This window comes from Saccopteryx leptura, chromosome 1 (genome assembly GCF_036850995.1).
Source record: "Saccopteryx leptura isolate mSacLep1 chromosome 1, mSacLep1_pri_phased_curated, whole genome shotgun sequence".
NCBI lineage: Eukaryota > Metazoa > Chordata > Mammalia > Chiroptera > Emballonuridae > Saccopteryx > Saccopteryx leptura.
Window position 1 is genome coordinate 76,264,145 of NC_089503.1, and position 22,027 is coordinate 76,286,171.

Here is a 22,027-nt window from a genome sequence, read left to right on the forward strand (position 1 = left end):
TAGATGGGAAAATAAATTAACGGGCTAATTTTTTCATTGTCTCCTTTTTATCTATTATGAATTATATCTTACTAGGCTAGATTCACATGAGCATGGAATGTATTGGCCACCTTTGTATACTTCCATCCTTAGGGCTGTGTTATTATAACACAAATATTCTATTTTTTGCATTGCATTTGGATAAGTCTACAGAAATTGGAAAACTAATTAAAACATGTTGCCATGACTAAAAAATGTGCGTAAAATTTAATGTGATATGGTTATGTTACACTTATTTTTATGCCTTTTCACTTAAGCATAGATCATGCTTAACTCTGACACTATATTTTCAGAAATTCTATACGGTATTTTCAGCCATGGGAGTCTTATAATAATCTCTACTAGTGGGGTCTAGAAATCCTTGCCAGAATTTTAACTCTGACTGTTATAAAGATATTAGTCATGTTAAAATATTTTTCTTGTATTAATTTTGTAGGACTATGTCATGTTTAAATGATTTTTTTGAAGGGAAGGTTTATAATAATTTATCACTAGTTCTGTAACTACTTAGAGCAGTTGAGATCTGGAGATAGCTGTAGGTTTTAGTATTTAAAGTATGTAGATGGGCTTTCTGAAAATCAGTGCATTTTAAGTGGGAGACATGTGCTATCTAATCCTTAAATGGTCAATACAGTCATAGAACTTTAATCAAATTGCATGAGAGAAGGTAGAGTTGTTGATGAAGCCATAATTCAGTTATAGCAGTTTAGGGATATTGATTATTTTGAGTTTCTGCTTTTATAAGTTGGTTGCTATATATTGATGTTAAACTACCTATGTGTATTTGTATTCTTATCACCTAGGCTTTTGCTTTTACATTTTAATTTTTCATCCCAATTGTAAATAATTGTGATTATTTTGCCTTGCCTTTGGGTTCCATATAAGAAGTAATTTCTTTGACATATCTGAGTTGACTCCAAACCTCCCTGCTCATTCCATCATAGAGCTTCTCAAGTATCATTGGAAAGGCCCACTCAATGAGTTTATTGTGAAGTAATTTGGGGAAAATACCAATTATTTCCTTTAGGAAGTTGTGAAAAAAATAGATATATGCTTCCACAAAGTGACCTTCTACTTTGATATATCACAGTTCCTATAGACATAATTAAATGAGAGAGGAAATTTCATGCCTTTGTTCTGAATTACCTGTCTTCCACCTACATGCTATCAAATTTTGGGAAATTAAGGGTAGAAACATACTAAAGACTAGTTTATGTGAGTGCATCCTTGGTTGGCACCAGGTTATTCTGTCCCCAAAGACACTAGGATCACTACTGATAACTTTATGTTCCTTTCACAGTTCTGCAGAGCCAGAAAAGAAAAGCATATTTTGTTTCATTGTCTTTCCCTCTAACTCAGATTTTTCCTCCCCTGATTGTAAACTTTCTGGTTAAATCTTAATGGAAAAATAGGTACTTTTAAATAGATATTAAAAGACTATAATTTGAAGACTTCAGACTCACTGAAATGTACTTTTTTAATACCTGGCTATTATTTCAAATTTTATTTTTCAGTTTCACAACTAGGTACTATTTCTCTTTTCATTACTTCAATAACAAAATGTGATCTACACTGCAGGAAAGATATTTTAGATCAAATAAACAAAGGTCATATATTCAGATAAAAACAAGAGAAGTGTATATTATTAGCCTATTTAAAGATTGTCTTAATTTTACTAAGACTGGAAATAAAACAGTCCATGATATTGATCTATTTTGCAATCCCCCTGTAAATTTACAGTGTAGTATATGTTAAATGTCCACATCTTTTGAAACATGCTGAATTATCCAATAAAAAACACAGTCCAAGAAAAGTATCTTGAGACTGTTCTTTTACAACATATAGGTAAGAAACTTAAAAATGAATTCAGGACAAAGCCATTCTTCACTGAGAAGTCATACTGTGTGACTGTTTATATAGCCCAAGACTTTATGATTTAAAAAAAATAATTTCAAATCTTTCCCTGATAAATAAGTGGCATAGATTCAAATTTTCAAGGCCTTCCCTTTGCTTTCAGTATACCCTTGTCAATAAAGTTATCTTGCTGATGTATATATACAGTTTTTAATGTATATGTATTTTTATATAACTTAGCAAGAATTTTTATAGTCATAAAAAAGAAAAAAGTATTTGATGTTTTCCTGATTTAGGACTCAATATAAGAGATCTGGAAACTTATTCATGGTTCTCTTTAATAGTCAATCTTTTCCAAATGACTTTTGCCACATTTGTCCATATCTGTATATTTCTTATAATTTACCCTTAATCTTATTTAACTATAAAACAAGATGTGAAAAATACATTTATATATACAATATATATTTGAATATATATGTATATTTTATATAAATAATTCATAATGAAGAGAGTGGAATGTAATAAAGCAAAATAAATGAGAACAAAAGATAAAATTAAAGTGTCTCAATGTGTATTATTTCTGTTACAAGTATCTGAATATTCTGGGAATCATTAGTAGATTATAGGAAACTTAAGAAATTATGTAAGTGGCTAAGAAGAAACAAAGGAATGAATAAAAAATTAGAAAAAGAAAATAAGTATAAATTAAAAAGAATAAAATAGAGAAAAAGTAAAAGGATACATAAAGCATTCAAAGAAGGTGGCATCTCCGAGGACCCCTTTGTAGAAACTGAATCTATGCCCCAAATATAATTTGCTACTTACCATAAGCAACTCAGCAAATCTGCACTTGCACTTTATTAATTAAACAGAAAGTATACTTAGTGTGAGGTACTCTAGATGCTGAACTTGAGATGTTGAACCATATATATATGAAGGATGAATACATAATGTTTTTTGATTAAAATATGTTCCTTGATTTTTTAGAAAGTTTCCTAAAGAAAATCTATTTAATTTGATAACTCATGAAGTGAGAAATTGATTAAATAGAAAACCAATATGCCAAGCAAGATGGTTGAATATGTTTGTCAACATATCCCCCACTAAAAACAATTAAATATAGCATCCTTTATGAACAAAATTGCCTTTGTGAGAACTGTGAGATCCAGACCCATATGCCAAAAGACCCAAGAAAAACCTCACTCACATGTGCCTTGAAAAATAGGCAGACCCAGTTCCTGGGTCCCAGGAACTAACCCTGAAGTGGTCTGCATACCAGCCTTAGCCCCCTGTTGGCTGCTGTCTTCGAGCCCCTGAAGAACACTGACTTTGACAATCACCCACATACAAGAGAGTTTAGGGAAGTCTAGCATACAGTGAAGTTTCAGTACATCACTGGAGTACTGGACTCTTCTGATAGGGAAAGAGGAACAGCTTGACTTTAAATATATCACCCCACCACCAATGTGTCATGGTGACCAATAGCATTAGTATAGGGAAGGTAGTGCTAGGCTTCTCCAGCTATTGAGATGCTATTGAAGAGGACCATTTATCTCTCCCTCATCCAGAGTGCTGAGTGGTAAAAGCTGTGTGAAGGTGGTGGAGACTGAGGGTTGGAGGGTATACGTGGATAGGAGAATAGCATCTGGGTATCAGAAATGTATGAAAAGAATATTAATCCCACTAACTACATCATAGACTCCAGAAAAGACCCATGCAAAGTCACTGGGGTGCCTTACCTGCCTTATGTGTTAATTTCCCCAAGTAACCCTTGATACCTCCAATGCTCCTGATGCCTCATCCACACACCCTTTCACCCCATGGCTGGCTCCCTGTGCATACTCCAGACTGCAGCAAGGATGAACTCTGGCAGAAAGCTGGTGAACATGTATGAAAAGCAGGCTAGAGTTTGTGGGCCAGGGAGAACTACAAATTAAGCTTTAGCAGTACCCTTGGAAAAACAAAAGGGAGGCTGTCGTGTAACCAGGCATAAAACACAACATATCAAAATCTATAAGATGCTGCAAAAGCAGATCAAACAGTAAAGTTTATAGTAATAAAAGCCTACATTAACAACAAATACAAAGATGATATCAAATAAACTATTGACATTTACATCTCAAAAAACTACAAAAAGAAAAAATTAATCCCAGTGTTAGAAAAAGGAAGGAAAAATGAAAAATTGGAGCACCAATATATAAATAAAACAGAGACAAAAAAAGACAACAGGAAAGAACAATGAAACTAGGGGACTTTTTTGTTTTTTTGTTTTTGGAAAAAAATAAACATAATTAACAAAACTTTAGTTAGGCTAGCTAAACAAAAACAAAAAAGAAGACTCAAACAAATTTAATCAGAAATGAAAAAGATATTACAATACTACAGAAATTGAGAATTATAAGAGACCACTCCAAACAATTGTACACCAAAAATTAGATAATCAAGAAATGAGCCTGACGAAGTGGTGGTGCAGTAAATAGAGCATTGATCAAGGACTTTGAGGACCCGGATTTGAAACCCTGAGGTCTTTGGCTTGAGAGTGTGCTCATCTGGCTTGAACACAGACTCACTAGTTTGAGTGCAGACTCACCAGCTTGAGTGCAGAATCGTGGACATGACCCTACTGTCACTGGATTTAGCAAGGGGTCATTGGCTCCGCTGGAGTCCTCTGGTCAAAACATGTATGAGAAAGCAATCAATGAACAACTAAAGTGCTACAACTACAAGTGGATGCTTCTCATCTCTCTCCCTTCCTATCTCTGTCTCTCTCTTGCAAAAAAAGAAAAAAGAAAAGAAAAAATACAATCATAGAATTTATATAGAATCACAAGAGATACTGAATAGTTAATGCAATTGTGAGAAAGAATAAAGTTGGAAGTATAGCACTTATTGATATCAAACTATATTATAAAGCCCTGGCCGGTTGGCACAGTGGTAGAGCATTGACCCACTTGTGGATGTCTCTGGTTCAATTCCCAGTCAGGGCACACAGGAGAAGGGTCCAACTGCTTCTCCAACCTTCCCCCTCTCACTTCTCTATCTTTTCCCCTCCTTCAGACATAGCTCAAATGGAGCAAATTGGCCCTGGGTACGAAGAATGGCTCCATGGCCTCTGCCTCAGGTGTTAAGAAGAGCTCAGTTGCTAAGCAACAGAGAAATGGTCCCAGACGGACACATCATAGTCTCCTAGTGGGTTTCCCAGATAGAATCTGGATAGGGCACCTGGGGAATCTATTTCTCTTACTCCCCTCCTTTCACTGAAACAAACAAACAAACAAAACTATATTATAAAACTGTGGTAATCACAAATGTATGGATCTGGCATTAAAAAGAGAAGTAGACATAATGGAACAGAATTGAGAACATCAGAATAAAACCTCACATATATCAAGTAAAATTTGAAAGGGGAGTAAAAAAATATTCAATAGGGAAATACAGTCTCTTCAGTAAATGATGTTAGAATATCCATATTTAAAAATATATAATTGGACTCTATTTTGCATTGCTCATAAAAATTAACTCAAAATAAAATAAAGGTTTAAACATAAGACTTAAAACCATAAAAAGTCCCAAATTCCAGAATGGTGACAGAGTAGGTGGGCATTCTAACTGCCACCTCCCAGGACCAAATTGGATTACCACTTAATTTAAAAACAATCATCTTGAAAAATCCACTTTGGACTAAACAAAAAGGAGTCTAGAACCAAGAGTCACAGAAGAGCCCCATTAAGACTGGTAGAAAAGGAAGAGATGCAGAAAGGGCTGCCTTGCTCCCAGGAGTGATCAACAGTAAAGGGTCCGGAGGGACTATCACTGCAGGGAGTTTTGCCCTGAGAGAGGAGGGTCCTAAGTCCTAGGCCTAGAGCCCCAGCCTAGAGCTCTAGCACCTAGAAGAGGTGCCTACACAGCATTTGGTGATGAAAAGAGCCAAAGTTTCTGTCTGTGAAAAAGAGACAGAGCTCTCAGAGACATAGGCTCTGTCTTTAAGCCAGCACAAAAAATCTTATTCACAGCCACTTACCTGGGGCTTCAGCAGAGGGAGGACTTAGACAACTAGATTTGTGGGAGGAGAGTATGAAATTGGTGGCCCAGGGAGAGACATGGTGTGGGACAATCACCGGAACCCCAGTGCTGAGTCATTCTCCAATACCAAAGTTGCCACCTTTCTTGGGCAGAGCAGTCGCCTCCCTGTGACATCAGCTTGGAGAAAAGCAACTGCCTCACCCCTGGAATCCTTCCTGTTCCACTCTATGAAGACAGGGCTGTTCTGAGAAGTCAGCCTGGAACCAGGGGGAACATCAGTGACAATTTTCTGGTGTTGAGGCAGGAGCTTTCCCCTACCCACCCATGCACTTTCTCAAGTCCATGACTGCTACTTCCACTTCATGGGATATTCAGTAGAAACTGTCCAGACTATGGGCATACCACATCTCTGGGTCTCAGAGGATCCCACTGAGATCTTGGGGTCACACCCTATTGAGGTCTGTGAAAAAAGTCTGGACAGACTGACACCTGGGGCCGAGGGGCAGAGCCAGACCCACCACCCTTCCTAATCCCTGAATTGCCACAGGCTCTAGACTCTACAAGAGGTTTTATTTCAGTGACCAAGTGTAACAAGTAGTCAGCAGAGGTTGCAGGAGGCAGTCTCAAGGAAAATTATCCTTTTATGGACCCTCCCTAGGCCTAGTGTGAGTAAAAGCCAGCCTAGGTGTGTGGCTTGGTATTTCCATGTGCACCTGGACCCAGCAAAGGTAGACAAAACTCTGAATTGCTTGTAGTTCCAAGAGGATTGCTGAGGGCCAGTCATCGGGTCTGTCCCCCAGTGGTCTGTGCCAAATTCCCTCCAGGGAGGCCAAGGGCCAGCACATCCAGTGGCCAGCTGTGGAGAGCATCAGTTCAGGACCTAACAACCCTTGCTACAGTCTTCTAAGGAAGGGCTTCCTCATGCCTGGCCCAACTAAGGCGAGTTCCACTCTCTGTGATCAACACAGGCACAGTGGCTCATGTTCACTGGATAGGGTGGAGCTTCATAGTCAGCTAGCATGGGTGCTGAATATTCTACCCCTCTGAGCTAGATTCCACAGGAAGAGAGAAGCTTGAAGTACAGACATTTAAAATGTGGGACCCCATGAGCCTATTGCTGGGTCTAGGTGAGGGGCTTAACCACTTTCTGGAGGGGCACAGTCAGTCTTAGGGGAGGATTCTCTCAGTCTTCTACCCTGAATCCAGGGTATCATCAGCTGTAAGAACTTCTGCAGAGGTTCTATTGGCCCTACTCAATCAAACCTGCTGCTCAACTTGTTTGGGAAAAATAAAATTTGAGTACCCAGTAGTTGCTGAGGGATTAGGTGCTGCAATAGGGGTTACATTCCCCATACTGAGCTACTAACCAACAGACCCCTGAAGTAAGGGTTCCCACTAATGTATCTCCAACCTCAGCTGCCTTAACCCATCTAGTTTGCAACTTGTAGAGGGGCTGGTGGGGTTGGATAGTATGAGCCCCCTCTATAGCCTTTCTATAGAAGACTCTGTGGGCAGACCAAGCAGCTGCAAGATGAGGTGGAGCAGCTGAAAAGTGGAGGCAAATCCTACAGAGTTTGAGGCTTTTGTGGAGCTGCTGCCATCTTTAAGCAGGAGGAAGCTGATCCTTATATACACATTGGCCCCACCCACATTACCCAGGCACAGAAAACACAGACACAAACAGCAAACAGAGCAGTGACTTCAGACAGAAAGCCATGGCAAGTTATGAACAACGGCTGATGCTAACCTAAGAAGACACAGAACCAACACAACCAGTCATGGGTAGCAGACAGCACCAACCCAGCTAAAACACAAGAGGCATGCCCAAAGGAGGAGTCCAGCAGGCACCAGACACTATGGGGAATAAATATGCCCTCAGACACTGTACAGTACCTAATACGCATGGTCAAGGTTGACTCTTAGAGTCAGCCAGCCTGAAGGGATAACTGTACTCATGAAAGGACCAACTGCATTCAATACTCACATACAATAGGAGGGAAAATAATACCCTCAAAAAGCATTCCTGAGAAAAAAACTCAGGTGGCCTGCAGGTCAGTAACATTGAGCTCATTTTCCTCATAAAGACACCAAAACAAATTTCAAAGTCTGTCAGTGCTAACCAATACACAGACAAAATGGGCAGACAAAGAAATATCACCCAAATGAATCAACAAGAGAAATCCCCAGAAAAAGAAATAAATGAAGTGGAAGTAACTAAACTACTAGATGCAGAGTTTGAAATAATGATTTTTAGGATGCTCAAGGATCTTAGGGCAGCAATGGATGATCACAATGAGAACTTAAACAAAGAGATAACAAGCATCAAAAAGAAACAATCAGAAATAAAAATATAATATCAGAAATAAAGACTTCTCTAGAACAGTGGTCCCCAACCCTGGTACCAGTTCATGGGCCATTTGGTACTGGTCCACAGAGAAAGAATAAATAACTTACATTATTTCCATTTTATTTATATTTAAGTCTGAACAATGTTTTATTTTTAAAAAATGACCAAATTCCCTCTGTTACATCTGTCTAAGACTCACTCTTGATGCTTGTCTTGGTCACGTGATATACTTATCCATCCCACCCTAAAGGTAGGTCACCCTAAAGAAAATATTTTCTGACATTAAACCAGTCCGTGGCCCAAAAAAGGTTGGGGACCACTACTCTAGAAGAAATCAACAGCAGGCTGAATGAAGCAGAGATCAAATCAGCGATTTAGGGAACAAGACAAATGTAAGCACAGAAGCAGAGCAGCAAAAATAAAAGCAGCTCAAAAAGGCTGAGGAAACTGTAAGAGACCTCTGTAATAAAATGAAGAGAAATAGCATCCACATCATAGGTGTGCCTGAAGGATAAGAGAATGAATAAGGAATAGAGAACCTGTGTAAAGCAATCATAGCTGAAAATTCCTCTTAATTAATGAAGAAAAAAGTCAGAAAAGTTCAAGAAGCACAGAGAGTTCCATTAAAGAGGAACCCAAGAAGACTTACATCAAGACACATCATAATTAAAGTGTCAAAGTTAAGAGACAAAAAAAAATACTAAAAGCTGCAAAAGAAAAATCAGTTAATTACCTACAGAGGAGCCCCCATAAGTATGACAACCAACTTCTCAACAGAAACACTTGATGCAAGAGAGATAGGCAAAAAATATTCAAAGTGATGCAAAACAAGAGCTTACAACCAAGACTTTTTTATCGAGCAAGACTATTACAGTGGTACCTTGAGATATGAACAGACTAACATATGAATTTTTTAAGATATGAACTGCGACTCGGTCTGTATTGTGAGCAAAATTCCGAGATACAAATCGTGATTCAGGAAGCTGCCACTAGTTGGCATGTTGGCGCACTAGTCCAATATCGGCAGTTTGATATACGAGTTGACTGATTTATGAGCTCGGTTACAGAACAAATTAAATTTGTATCTCAATGTACCACTATATTTAAAATTGAAGGAGAAGCAAAAAGCTTCCCAGACAAAAAAAGACTCAAGGAACTCATTACAACCAAACCAGTACTGCAAGGAATGTTAAGGGGTCTGTTATAAAAAGAGCAAAGAAGAAAGAAAGTGAGAGAAAGAGGATTGTAGGTTTAAAGAATAAAATGGCAATATATAAGTACATGTCAATAGTAACCTTAAGCATAAATGGATTAAATGATCCAATCAAAACACATAAGGTAGCTGTATAGATAAGAAAAAAGGAACTGTACATCTGTTGTCTACAAGAGACCAACCTAAGAACAAAAGGTACACATAAACTGAAAATGAAGGGATGGAAAAGAGTATTTCATGCAAATGGAAATGCAAAGAAAAAAAAAAAAGCTGGGGTAGCAATACTTTTATCTGACAAAATAGCCTTTAAGACAAAGGCTATAGTAATGAATAAAGAAGATCACTACATAATGATAAAGGAAGCAATTCAACAGGAGGATATAAATATTGTAAATATTTATGCACCTAATATAGGAGCACCTAAATTTATAAAGATTTTGATGGACATAAAGGGAAGATCAGCAGCAATACTATAATAGTAGAGGATTTTTTATACCCACTAACATCAGTGGATAGATACTCCAGAAAAAAAATTAACAAAGAAACAGAAGCCATAAATGACATACTAGATTAACTGGATTTAATTGATATCTTCAGAAACATTCACCTCAAAGCAGCAGAATATACATTCTTTTCAAGCGCTGTGGCTCTCGGGTTGGTGCAGAAGGTTGGGCTCCTGCTCGACAGGTGGGTGCTGAGGTGACGGAGAAACAAAGTGCAGGAGGAGGCTTTGTGGCCACGGTGTAGGGCCTGCTTTAAGGTTGGGGACGCTGCTGACGGTGAGGCCCGCCTCTGACATTGGTGCCAGAGTTCCTGCCCTGGTAGCTCGGCTCTCGCCGTTGTCCTGGGCCCTGAGGCTGCGATGGTGGTGGCCGCGCTGAGGTGCCTGGCTGAGGTGAGCGTGTCCCCTGGACTTTTGCCACCTCACCCCTCTGAACCTGGAGCCCCAGTGCAGGGCCGGTCACGTCCTGCGGCCCAGGCCCCGGAGTCCCGGACTGTGAGGTGCTCGTGTGTAACACCCGGTCCGGTGTGATGGGGTGACAGAGGGTGACAGCCCGCGCCCTGTTTTGTGTCTAAAGGTGACAGAGAACAGGACAGAAGTGGTGCCTGAGGAGTTTTCCTTTTCTTCTCAGGACGCTGGGGGCTATGGAGGGTTTGTGAACACAAGAGGGACCTAGTCTGAGGTTGTGGCAGGAAAACTATTCGATGGAGGATAGATGCTCAGATAACTTGATTAGAAGAAAAGAGAATTTATTAAAAAGCCAGTGGAGGCCCTGGCCAGCTGGCTCAGTGGTAGAGCGTCGGCCTGGCGTGTGGAAGTCTTGGGTTCGATTCCCGCCCAGGGCACACAGGAGAGGCGCCCATCTGCTTCTCTACCCTTCCCTCTTGCCTTCTTCTCTGTCTCTCACTTCCCCTCCTGCAGCCAAGGCTTCATTGGCTCCAGGGAGTTGGCCCGCGCATTGAGGATGGCTCCATGGCCTCCGCCTCAGGCACTAGAGTGACTCCGATTGCAACAGAGCAACTACCCAGATGGACAGAGAATCGCCCCCTGGTGGGCAAGCCGGATGGATCCCGGTCAGGTGCATAGAGGAGTCAGTCTCTGCCTCCCTGCTTCTAGCTTCGGAAAAATACAAAAAAAGAAGAAAAAAAAAGCAAGCAGAGCAGGCGGTGCTAGTGGCTGTAAGGACACATGCTTCTCAAAGTTAGATTTCTTACATCTTATATACCAGGGGTTGGGAACCTATGGTTCACAAGCCAGATATGGCTCTTTTGATTGCTGCATCTGGCTCACAGACAAATCTTTAATAAAAATAATAATAACACTAAAAATATAAAACATTCTCATGTATTACAAGCCATTCATTTCCTACTACTCATGTACAAGTGCTTATGGTACATTTTCTAGGATAGACCACATGGTAGGACACAAAATGAATCTCAGTAAATTTGAGATTGAAATCATATCAAGCACCTTTTCTAATCACATGAGACTAGACTAGACTTCTTTAATGGCATGAGACTAGAAATAAACTACAGTAGAAAAACTGAAAAACATTCAAAACACTTGGAGGCTAAATAGCATGATGTTAAATAATAAATGGGTTAACAATGACATCAAAGAAAAAATTAAAAATTTACTTGAAACAAATAAAAATGAACATACAACAACTCAAATTTTATGGGACACAGCCAAAGCAGTCCTGAGAGGGAAGTTCATAGCACTAAAGTCATACCTTAAGAAGCAAGAAAGAGCTCAAATAAACAAACTAACCCTGCCCCTAAAAGAACTAGAAAAAGAACAACAAAGTCCAAGAAAGTAGAAGGAAGAAAATAATACAGATCAGAGCAGAAATAAATGACATAGAAGATCAATTAAACCAAGAGCTGGTTCTTTAAAAGGGTAAACAAGATTGATGAACCTTTCACCACACTCATCACAAAGAAAAGAGAGAGGACCCTAATAAATAAAGTTGAAAATAAAAGTGGAAAAGTAACAACTGACACTGCAGAAATACAAAGGAATGTAAAAAAAATATTATTAAGATCTATATGCCAAAAAGTTGGAACATCTAGGTAAAATGGATAAATTCCTAGAAACAAATAATATTTTAAATTTTTTTAATGGGGTGACATCAATAAATCAGGATACATATATTCAAAGATAACAAGTCCAGGTTATCTTGTCATTAAATTAGAAACATATAATCTTTTAACACTCAATCTGGAAGAATCAGAAAACCTAAACAGACCGATTACAATAAATGAAATTAATTGAGTTATCACCCAGCAAACAAAAGTCCTTGACCAGATGGCTTCACAGGCGATTTTACCAATCATTCAAAGGACAACTAACACCTATCTTTCTCAAGCTATTTCAAAAAATTCAAGAGGAGGGAAGACTTTCAAGCTTATTTTATGAGGTAAGCATTATTCTCATTCCATAACCAGGTAAAGACACTACAAAGAAATAAAACTATAGGCCAATATCCCTGAGAAACATAGATGCTAAAATTCTCAACAAAATATTAGCAAACCAGCCAGATCCAGCAATACATTAAAATGATTATACATCACGATCAAGTGGGATTAATTTCAGGGAGACAAGGCTGGTACAATATTTGCAAATCAATAAATGTGATTCATGACAAACAAAATAAAGGATAAAATCATATGATCATATCAATAGATACAGAAAAAGCATTTGATAAAATCTAGCAGCAATTTATGATTAAAACTCTGAGCAAAGAGGAAATACAGGAAACATACCTCAACTTAATAAAGCCATATATGACAAACTGACAGCCAACATCATACTTAATGGTCAAAAATTAAAAGCTATCCCCTTAAGATCAGGAACAGGGCAGGGGTGTCCCCTTTCACCACTCTTATTTAACATAGTTCTGGAAGTCTTATCCATAGCAATCAGACAAGAAGAAGAAATAAAAGGCATCCAAATTGGAAAAGAAGTAAAACTGTCATTATTTGCTAATGACATGATATAGTACATAGAAAACTCTACAGTCTCAGTCAAAAAACTACTGGACCTGATAAATAAATTTGACAATGTGTCAGGATATAAAATTAATATTCAGAATTCAGTGGCATTTTTATACATCAACAATAAACTGCCATGAAGAGAAATTAAGGAAACAATCCCTATCACTATTTCAACAACAACAACAAAAAAAATCAAAGTACCTAGGAGTAAATTTAACCAATGAGGTAAAAGACTCATACTTGGAAAATTATAAGACATTGTAAAAAAGAAATCAAAGGAGATACAAACAAGTAGAAGCATATACCATGTTCATGGATAGGAAGAATAAACATCATTAAAATGTCTATACTACCCAAAGCAATGTATAACTCTAATGAAATTTCTATTAAAATATGGCATACTTCACATATCTGAGACAAATATTTCAAAAATTTATATGGAATTAAAAAGAATCTGAATAGCCACAGTAATCTAGACAATAAAGAACAATGTGGGAGGTATCACACTTCCTGATATCAAGTTATACTACAAGGCCATTGTAATCAAAACAGCTTGGTACTGACATAAGAAACAGGCATACAGATCAATGGAACAGAACAGAGAACCCAAAAATAAACCCATGCCTTTATGGTCAATTGATACTTGACAAAGGAGGGAAGAATATACAGTGGAGTAAAGCAGTCTCTTTAATAAATGGTGTTGAAAAAATTAGACAGGTACATGAAAAAATTGTAACTAGACCACCTACTTATATCATTCACAAAAATAAACTCAAAATTAATAAAAGACTTAAATGTAAGTTGCAGAAACATAAACATCTTGGAAGAAAACATAGGCAGTAAACTCTTCGATATCTCTCATAGCAATATTTTTGTGGATATATCTCCATGGGAAAGTGAAATAAAGGACAAAATAAACAAATGGGATTATATCAAACTAAAAAGCTTTTGCACAGCATAAGACAACATTAACAAAATAAAAAGACAACCCACACAATGGGTGAACACATTCACTGATATATCTGATAAGGGGTTAATAACTAAAATTTATAAGAAACTTCTAAAACTCAATACCAGGAAGGTAAAAAATCCTGTTAAAAATGGTCAAAGGAACCAAATAGACACTACTCCAAAAAGGACATACAGATGGACAATAGGCATATGAAAAAATGTTCAATGTCACTAGTCAGATAAATGGAAATTAAAACCACAGTGAAATAGCACCTCACACCTATTAAAATGGCTCTTATTAACAAATCAACATATACCTAGTGCTGGTGAAGGTGTGGAGAAAAAGGAACCCTCCTGCACTGCTGGTAAGAATACAGACTTGTACAGCCACTGTGGGAAACAATATGGCATATCCTCTAAAAAATTAAAAATAGAACTGTCTTTTGACCTAGCTATCCCACTTCTGGGAACATATCCTAAAAGTGTTTTGAATCCCAAAACACTGATTCAAAAGAAGATATGCACCCCCATGTTTATCCCAGCACTGTTTGCAATAGCCATGATTTGGAAACAGCCCAAGAGTCCATCAGTGGACTAGTGAATAAAAACTGTGGTACATATACAGAGTAGAAACTATATGGCCATGAAAAAGAAGGAAATTTTATGTTTTGCAATGGCATAGATGAACCTGGAGATTATTAACCTTAGTCAAATAATCCAGGCAGAGAAAGACAAATATTATATGATCTCACTCACAAATATTATATGATCTACATATAGATTATATGTAGAATCTAATGAACACAGTGAACTGAGGAACGGAATAAAGACAGAGGTAGGGTCACAGGGAGCAGAGGAACAGCTCTCAGAGGGAGGGACAATGAGAGCATCAGATCAGAGAAGAGATTAGTGAAATTATATTATATATAACACATAGATACAGATAACAGGATAGTGAATCATGAGGGAAGTGAAGGAGAAAATCAGGGTGAAGTGGGCAAAAGGAGTGTAATAGAGGGCACATTGTTGGGGGTTGATGGCTATAATGAGTGGGACACTTGAATCCATGTTAACACAATAATTAATAAAGAAAAAAAACATAAAAGTACTAGAAGAAATAGAAAAAAATTTTTGACACTGAATATGGCGATGAATTTTTGGATATGACACCAAAAGCACAAGCAGCAAATGCAGAAATACGCAAGTGGGACTACATTAAACTGAAAAGCTTCTGCACAGTAAGGAAGCCATCAACAAAATAAAAAGGTAACTTTCAAAATAAAATAAAATATTTACAAATCATCTATCTCGGGGGTCGGGAACTCTATGGCTCACGAGGCAGATGTGGCTTTTTTGATGGCTGCATCTGGCTTGCAGACAAATCTTTAATAAAAATAATAATAATGTTGTATGGCTCTAATGGAATTACATTTTAAAATATGTGGCGTTCATGGCTTTCTTATCCAAAAAGGTTCCCGACCCCTGATCTATCTGATAATAGGTTAATATACAAAACATAAGGAACTCATACAACTCAATGGCAAAAAGAAAAGAAAAAGAGAGCAGAAAAAACAACAAACTTATTAAATAATGGGCCAAGGACCTCAACAAATACTTTCCAATGAGGGCATGCAAAGTCCCAACAGGTGCATAAAAAGATAGTAAACATCACTAATCACCAGGAAATGCATTTCAAAATCACCATGCATATTACCTCACACCTGGTAGAATGGCTGTTTAAGGGGGGATAAGTGGTGATATATGGAAACTTGACTTGGGGTCATGAACACAGAGTGCAATGGACAGGTAATGTATTATAGAATTGTACAGCTGAAAGCTATATAATTTTATTGACCAATGTCACCACAATAAATACAATTACAAATTTAAAAAAAGACAAAAGTTTTGACAAGTACGAGGAGCAAAGGGAATATTTGTGCGCTGTTGGTAGAATGTAAATTGGTGCAGCCACTATGAGAAACAGTATGGAGATTCCTCAAAAAATTAAAAGAACTATCATATAATTTAGTAATTCCACATCTGAGTATATAACTAAAGGAAGTGAAACTAGGACCTTGAAGATACATCTGCACCCTGTCAAATTCACTACAGTATTATTCACCACAGTCAAATATGAAAACACCATAAGAGTTCATCTACAAATAAATGGATAAAGATGTGTATGTAGGCCCTGGCCAGTTGGCTCAGTGGTAGAGCATCGGCCTGGTGTGCAGGAGTCCTGGGTTTGATTCCTGTCAGGGCACACAGGAGAAGTGCCCATCTGCTTCTCCACCCCTCCCCCTTTCCTTCCTTTCTGTCTCTCTCTTCTCCTCCCGCAGCCAAGGCTTCATTGGAGCAAAGTTGGCCAGGCTGCTGAGGATGGCTCCATGGCCTCTGCCTCAGGCGCTAGAATGGCCCTGGTTACAACAGAGCAACGCCCCAGATGGGCAGAGCATTGCCCCCTGGTGGGCATGCTGGGTGGATTCCGGTTGGGCACATGTGGGAGTCTGTCTGACTGCCTCCCCGTTTCCAACTTCAGAAAAATACAAAAAAAAAAAAAAGATGTGTATGTAGAAATGAGATAGTATTTAACCTTAAAAAAAAATCCTGCCATTTGTAACAACAAGAATGGAACTTGAAGGCATTAAGCAAAGCATAAAAAGACAAAAAATACTGTATGATCTTCTTTTGTGGAATCTGAAAAAACTAAACTCATAGAAAGACTAAAATGGTGGTTGTCAGCAACTGGAGTGTGAAGAAAATGGGATGATTTTGGTCAAAGGGTACAAATATCTTGTTATAAGATGAAAAAGTTCTGGGGGTTTTTTTGCACAGCACGATAACTATATTTAACAATACTACTTATATACTTAAAAGTTGCTTAAAAAGTAGATCTTAAGTGTTCTTGCCACAAAAAAAAAAGGTAATTATATGAGATGATGAAAGTGTTAACTAATCTTATTGTGGTAATCATTTTGCAATATATGGCTATTAAATCAATATGTTATATACTGTAAACTTTTTTAATTCAGTGAAAGGAGGGGAGGTAGAGACAGATTCCCATATGTGCCCCAACCAGGTTCCAGCTGGTAAGCCCACTAGGGGACAATTGCTCTGCCCATCTGGGACACTGTTCCATTGCTCAGCCACTGAGCGCTTCTTAGCGTCTGAGAAGGCCATGAAGCCATCTTCAGTGCCTGGGGCCAACTTTCTCCAATTGAGTCATGGCTGCAGGAAGAAAAGAAAGAGAGAGAGAGAAGTGAGAGGTGTAGGGGTCGAGAAGCAAATGGGCATTTCTTCTGAGTTGCCTGATCAAGATTCAAACCCAGGACTTCCACACACTAGACCAATGCTCTACTGCTGAACCAACTGGCCAGGGTCTAATGTAAACTTATAAAATATCATATGTTAATTATAGTTCAATAAAGCTGGGGAGGGCAATAACTTTAAAATACCCAAGAGTTTAAGGAAAGAGAATCACCTTTCATTTGCATAATATAAAAGACATCCTTTGTCTATATAAATATGGCCAAGTTCATAAAAGTTTTTCTCAAGAAAAAGTTAAAACAGAATTGAAATTGTAACATAAAATTTCTGCCTTACTTCACTGAAAAATAAAACTACGCTTCACTAATTCTTTTAAAGTTTGTTTAGGGTTGGGGCAACAATCTCATCATTATTTACAATAAGAAAAGCTACCTGTTTTGGTTGCTAAATAATTTAGTTATTGAGGTAAGCTTAATTTTTTTTTTTTTTTTTTTTGCTTCTAATTAGGGCAAAAATTCATGGTTGGTAGCCTAAAAACAAATTATAGTTGTAAGGACATTTCAGTTATTTTGAATTCTAATAATATAGAAAAAAAATTCTGAAACAAGAAAGAATTGTGGTGGACACTAAGGCTTAAATGAGATGGGGGGGGTTACCCATTACACTGTTATACCAGTTTGCATCCATAGGTAAATTTAGTGGAAGGAAAGCGCATTATTCCTTCTACGTATACTAATTCAGGTATGAGCAGAGCTGCTGGTCCAAGGCAGAACAGATGAGTATTCTTCACCACATTGTTCAGGAGGCCCCTCAATTATCCATCAGTGCTTCTATATTTCATGTTTCATACTCTCTCTCTTCCCCCACTAGCATCCTTTATGATCTACTAAAATATATATTGTAAGATTATATTTTTTCTTCAGGACAATTCAAAGTTACCTGATGATTTAGGACAGATTTCAGTGAACCATTTAGTTCATTTCTAAGAACTCTGGAATTGATCCTTCTTTTTCTTCTTCTTTAACTCGATAACCGTTTTTCTATTTCCAAGTATTTCTGTGTTCTGAAGATTGGTTGCAAATATTAATCTTAAAAAATATTATTATTCTGGAAATTTTTTAAAATTTGTATAATATAATGGGATATATTATAAATATAATTTTAAGTATTATAGTTGTTTACTTATAAATATAATATATTTATATAATATAAGTAATTTATATTTTAAGAAATGTCCCCTATTTTAATTTTTTAATTAGCCACTGGTCTGCTAAGCTTAATATAAAAACGCAAGTCCTAATGGAAAAATGTAGAGTGCATTGGGCTTCCAGTAACAGCAACTCATCTATGAAAACATCTATAAAAGCTGAGCGAGAAAAGAGAGAATGTCTGAGTGTGTGTGAGTGTGTGCGTGTGTATGTGTATGAGTGTGTGTGCATGCGTGTACGTGTGTGTGATTGAAGGCCCTGGAAAGCTAACAAGGCAGTAAAAAAGTATAGGGCTCAGACACAAAAGAAGAACATGTAAAAATGCTGCCCAGCCTATCTGAGACCACAATGCCCCTAAGGTTTCTGTGCTTTACAGAAAAGCATCTGTGCACCAGGGAAGAGGGGAAATGTTAACTGTCTTGTATGTCTAACAGGAGAAAAATTAAAGTTGAAGGATATTCCTAGAGAAGTACCATGGAACTTCCAAGCATGCTGTGCAGGGACCCCAAATGGATATATTATAGGATTAAGGAAAAAGACATAAATAGAACTACCCTCAAGGACTGACGCAAAGCTTTGCATTACTTTATTCCCTAAGATTAGATTTATGTGATCCAAATGGCTAGTGTCTCCAGCCATCTGCCAGAAGCAAATATAAATTTACTCTGAAGGAAGCTAACATTATACTTAGGTTTCAAGCTCTTCTTCCCCCTACATTTAAAAAATGCAATGCTCATCACTCAAACTAGAATCATCAGGCTCATAAGGGAAGGGAAAAGGACAAAGCAGAAGCACTATTTGAAAAAGTTATGGCTGAGAAATTTTCAGAAGAATAAACAATACTAAGCTGCAGATTCAAGAAGTTCTGTGGATCTGAAGTTAGACTACAATAGATAAAAGAGGACAAGTCATTTGTGGACTCTGTAAATCATACTGTTATTCATAGATAAGGAAGACTCAGAATGGGAGCTTGGCAAAATAATAACAGTAATAAACTTCAGTAGAGTACTTACTGTTTGTTTATCTCATCTAATGCAACAGTACTACAGATACGATCCCAAGATTTCTTCTAACTTGCACATAAGAAATTAAAACTGAGAAATGTTTAATCAAGATCACACAGAGAATAATAGGTACTACTAGAACTGCAGTTCTTTTTTTTTTTTTTTTTTTTTGTATTTTTCTGAAGCTGGAAACGGGGAGAGACAGACAGACTCCCGCATGCGCCCGACAGGGATCCACCCGGCACACCCACCAGGGGCGACGCTCTGCCCATCAGGGGGCGATGCTCTGCCCCTAGGGGCATCGCTCTGCCGCGACCAGAGCCACTCCAGCGCCTGGGGCAGAGGCCAAGGAGCCATCCCCAGCGCCCGGGCCATCTTTGCTCCAATGGAGCCTTGGCTGCGGGAGGGGAAGAGAGAGACAGAGAGGAAGGGGGGGTGGAGAAGCAAATGGGCACTTCTCCTATGTGCCCTGGCCGGGAATCAAACCCGGGTCCCCCGCACGCCAGGCCGACGCTCTACCGCTGAGCCAACCGGCCAGGGCTGCAGTTCATATTTAAGAACCCAAATTTTTAACCATTCTGTTCTACATTCATGTGGATGTCTAAATTTCTTTTTAGTATAACAAATTATGATCTTCAAGGTACTTCACTCCACAATACTATTATATATTCACATAAGTGCTATAGTTCTTTTCTTATTCATTCACTTATATGTTAACTCAACATACATTTAGTGTGTTCAAAGGGCTGTAGGCATTTGAGTTACATCGGTGTTAACAAGTTAAGAGCCTGAAAATTAGCCTGCCATGGTTTCACAGATGCTGATAACATGAAACAGGACACTTGGACCAAAGACAGAGGGATTTCTTATTGGTAGCAAAGCAGGCAGTCTGAGCATTGTATAAGCACCAGTTAGTTTTCTGTGGCTTCAGGGGATTCTCTGCGCACAGTAGGTTTGCATCACTCCAGAGGAAGCCCAAGCTTAGTAAACTCCATTCTTCCATAATGATATGCAAGCAAACATGGACAGCTTTTACCCTGAAGGAATATATTGTATTTATTATACTGGGAAATAAAAAAATCCTGACCTCTGTAATTGAAGGAGGATAGTATCTATGATTTCTTCCAAGGGTGTTTGCTACATAAAAACCCTTTAAAGATTATCTTAATCAGAAAGCTGTAGTACCTCTGCTTATAAGATGTGCAGAAGAAAAAATGACCCATGATGAACGTTTTCAATAATTATTGAGCAGAAAAATATTTCTTCCTATGAAGCTTACAATCTAAGGCAAATACAGTAAATATAAGAGACTTGGGAAATATAATATAAATTTGGGCGGATCAAAGTAGGTCCAGAAGACAAGGTAAGATAAACAAAGAATTAAAGCCTTCAAGAAAAAAAATTTCCCTGAATATTGCATTTTTTACTATATTTTGGTTATTCTTGGGGAAAATAAATATATTTAAAATAAAATTTATTTCTAATTTTGTTTATTGCTGATCAAGACCTCACATGAGAATGGTAAGAAGAATGTGGAGGAAGAAACTTGTCCTAACCAATATTTTTGCATATAGTGTTTGTTTATTTGAGGTAGGAGTATATACATATATTTAGGGTGTGATTAACAGCTATATTCAAGTCCAAAAATGTTGCTCTGTTAAACCAATATTGAATTCCCAAAGTGTATTAGCCTATTTTATAAACCACTGGGGACCCATTTTCTTGTAAAGAAGAAACCAATTTTCTCAAGAGAAGCAAACAAAACCTCATCTGAAATTCCCAGAGCTTCAAGTTGACTTTGCAAGTCAATGCCCATGAGGTGAAAGTGTTTCAAATCTTGGCAATGCTCATTTTCCTTGCTTGTGATGATACCTTTTCTGGTCATTAGCCCTGGTGCTCTCTCAACTCACAGTTAATTCATCCAAACTGGCTTTCATCCTCTGGGACAAAACAGGAAAGTTTGAGCCTACTTATGGCTGCAGGAAATGCTGTTCTGTGTATTTGAGGGAAGGGGAAAATGATGGTTTGGATATTGTAAAATTCTGCAACCTCTTGAGGACAATATACTTTACAAAAGTCATGATGATAAAAAAGACACAACAAAAGATTTTTATACTGATCCACCAGAGCAAGCTCAGAGACACAATGTCATAGAAAATGTATAGCAACATGTAACTGAGTATTATATATACAGCTTATATAAATATTTCAATTAGGTTTAAAGACAGTGAAAGTTAATGTACTACATATAACTTACTAAAATAAATTTTCTGCTGACTCAGGACTGGAAAGATTATTTGCTTGACAGAGGGTATAAGAAATATACTTCTGAGTATAAAAATGATCTCTTTGTATCATTTTATTTTTTAAAATAAAGTTATATTTATGGTCAGAAGTTTTATAAACTCTATAGATTTTGCAGCTGCTATCCCCTAAAGTGTTTGCCTAAGGGTATAATATTTCTGAAGTATAAATTAGTTTTTCAATACTGTCAAAAGTTGTATCAGTACTTTCTTATACATATGGAAAAATTGATTCGCATTCTGGGAAAAATAGACCCACCACTTATCGCATAGAAACAGAAAAAATAAAGTCTAACATAGGGAATATAGTCTATAAT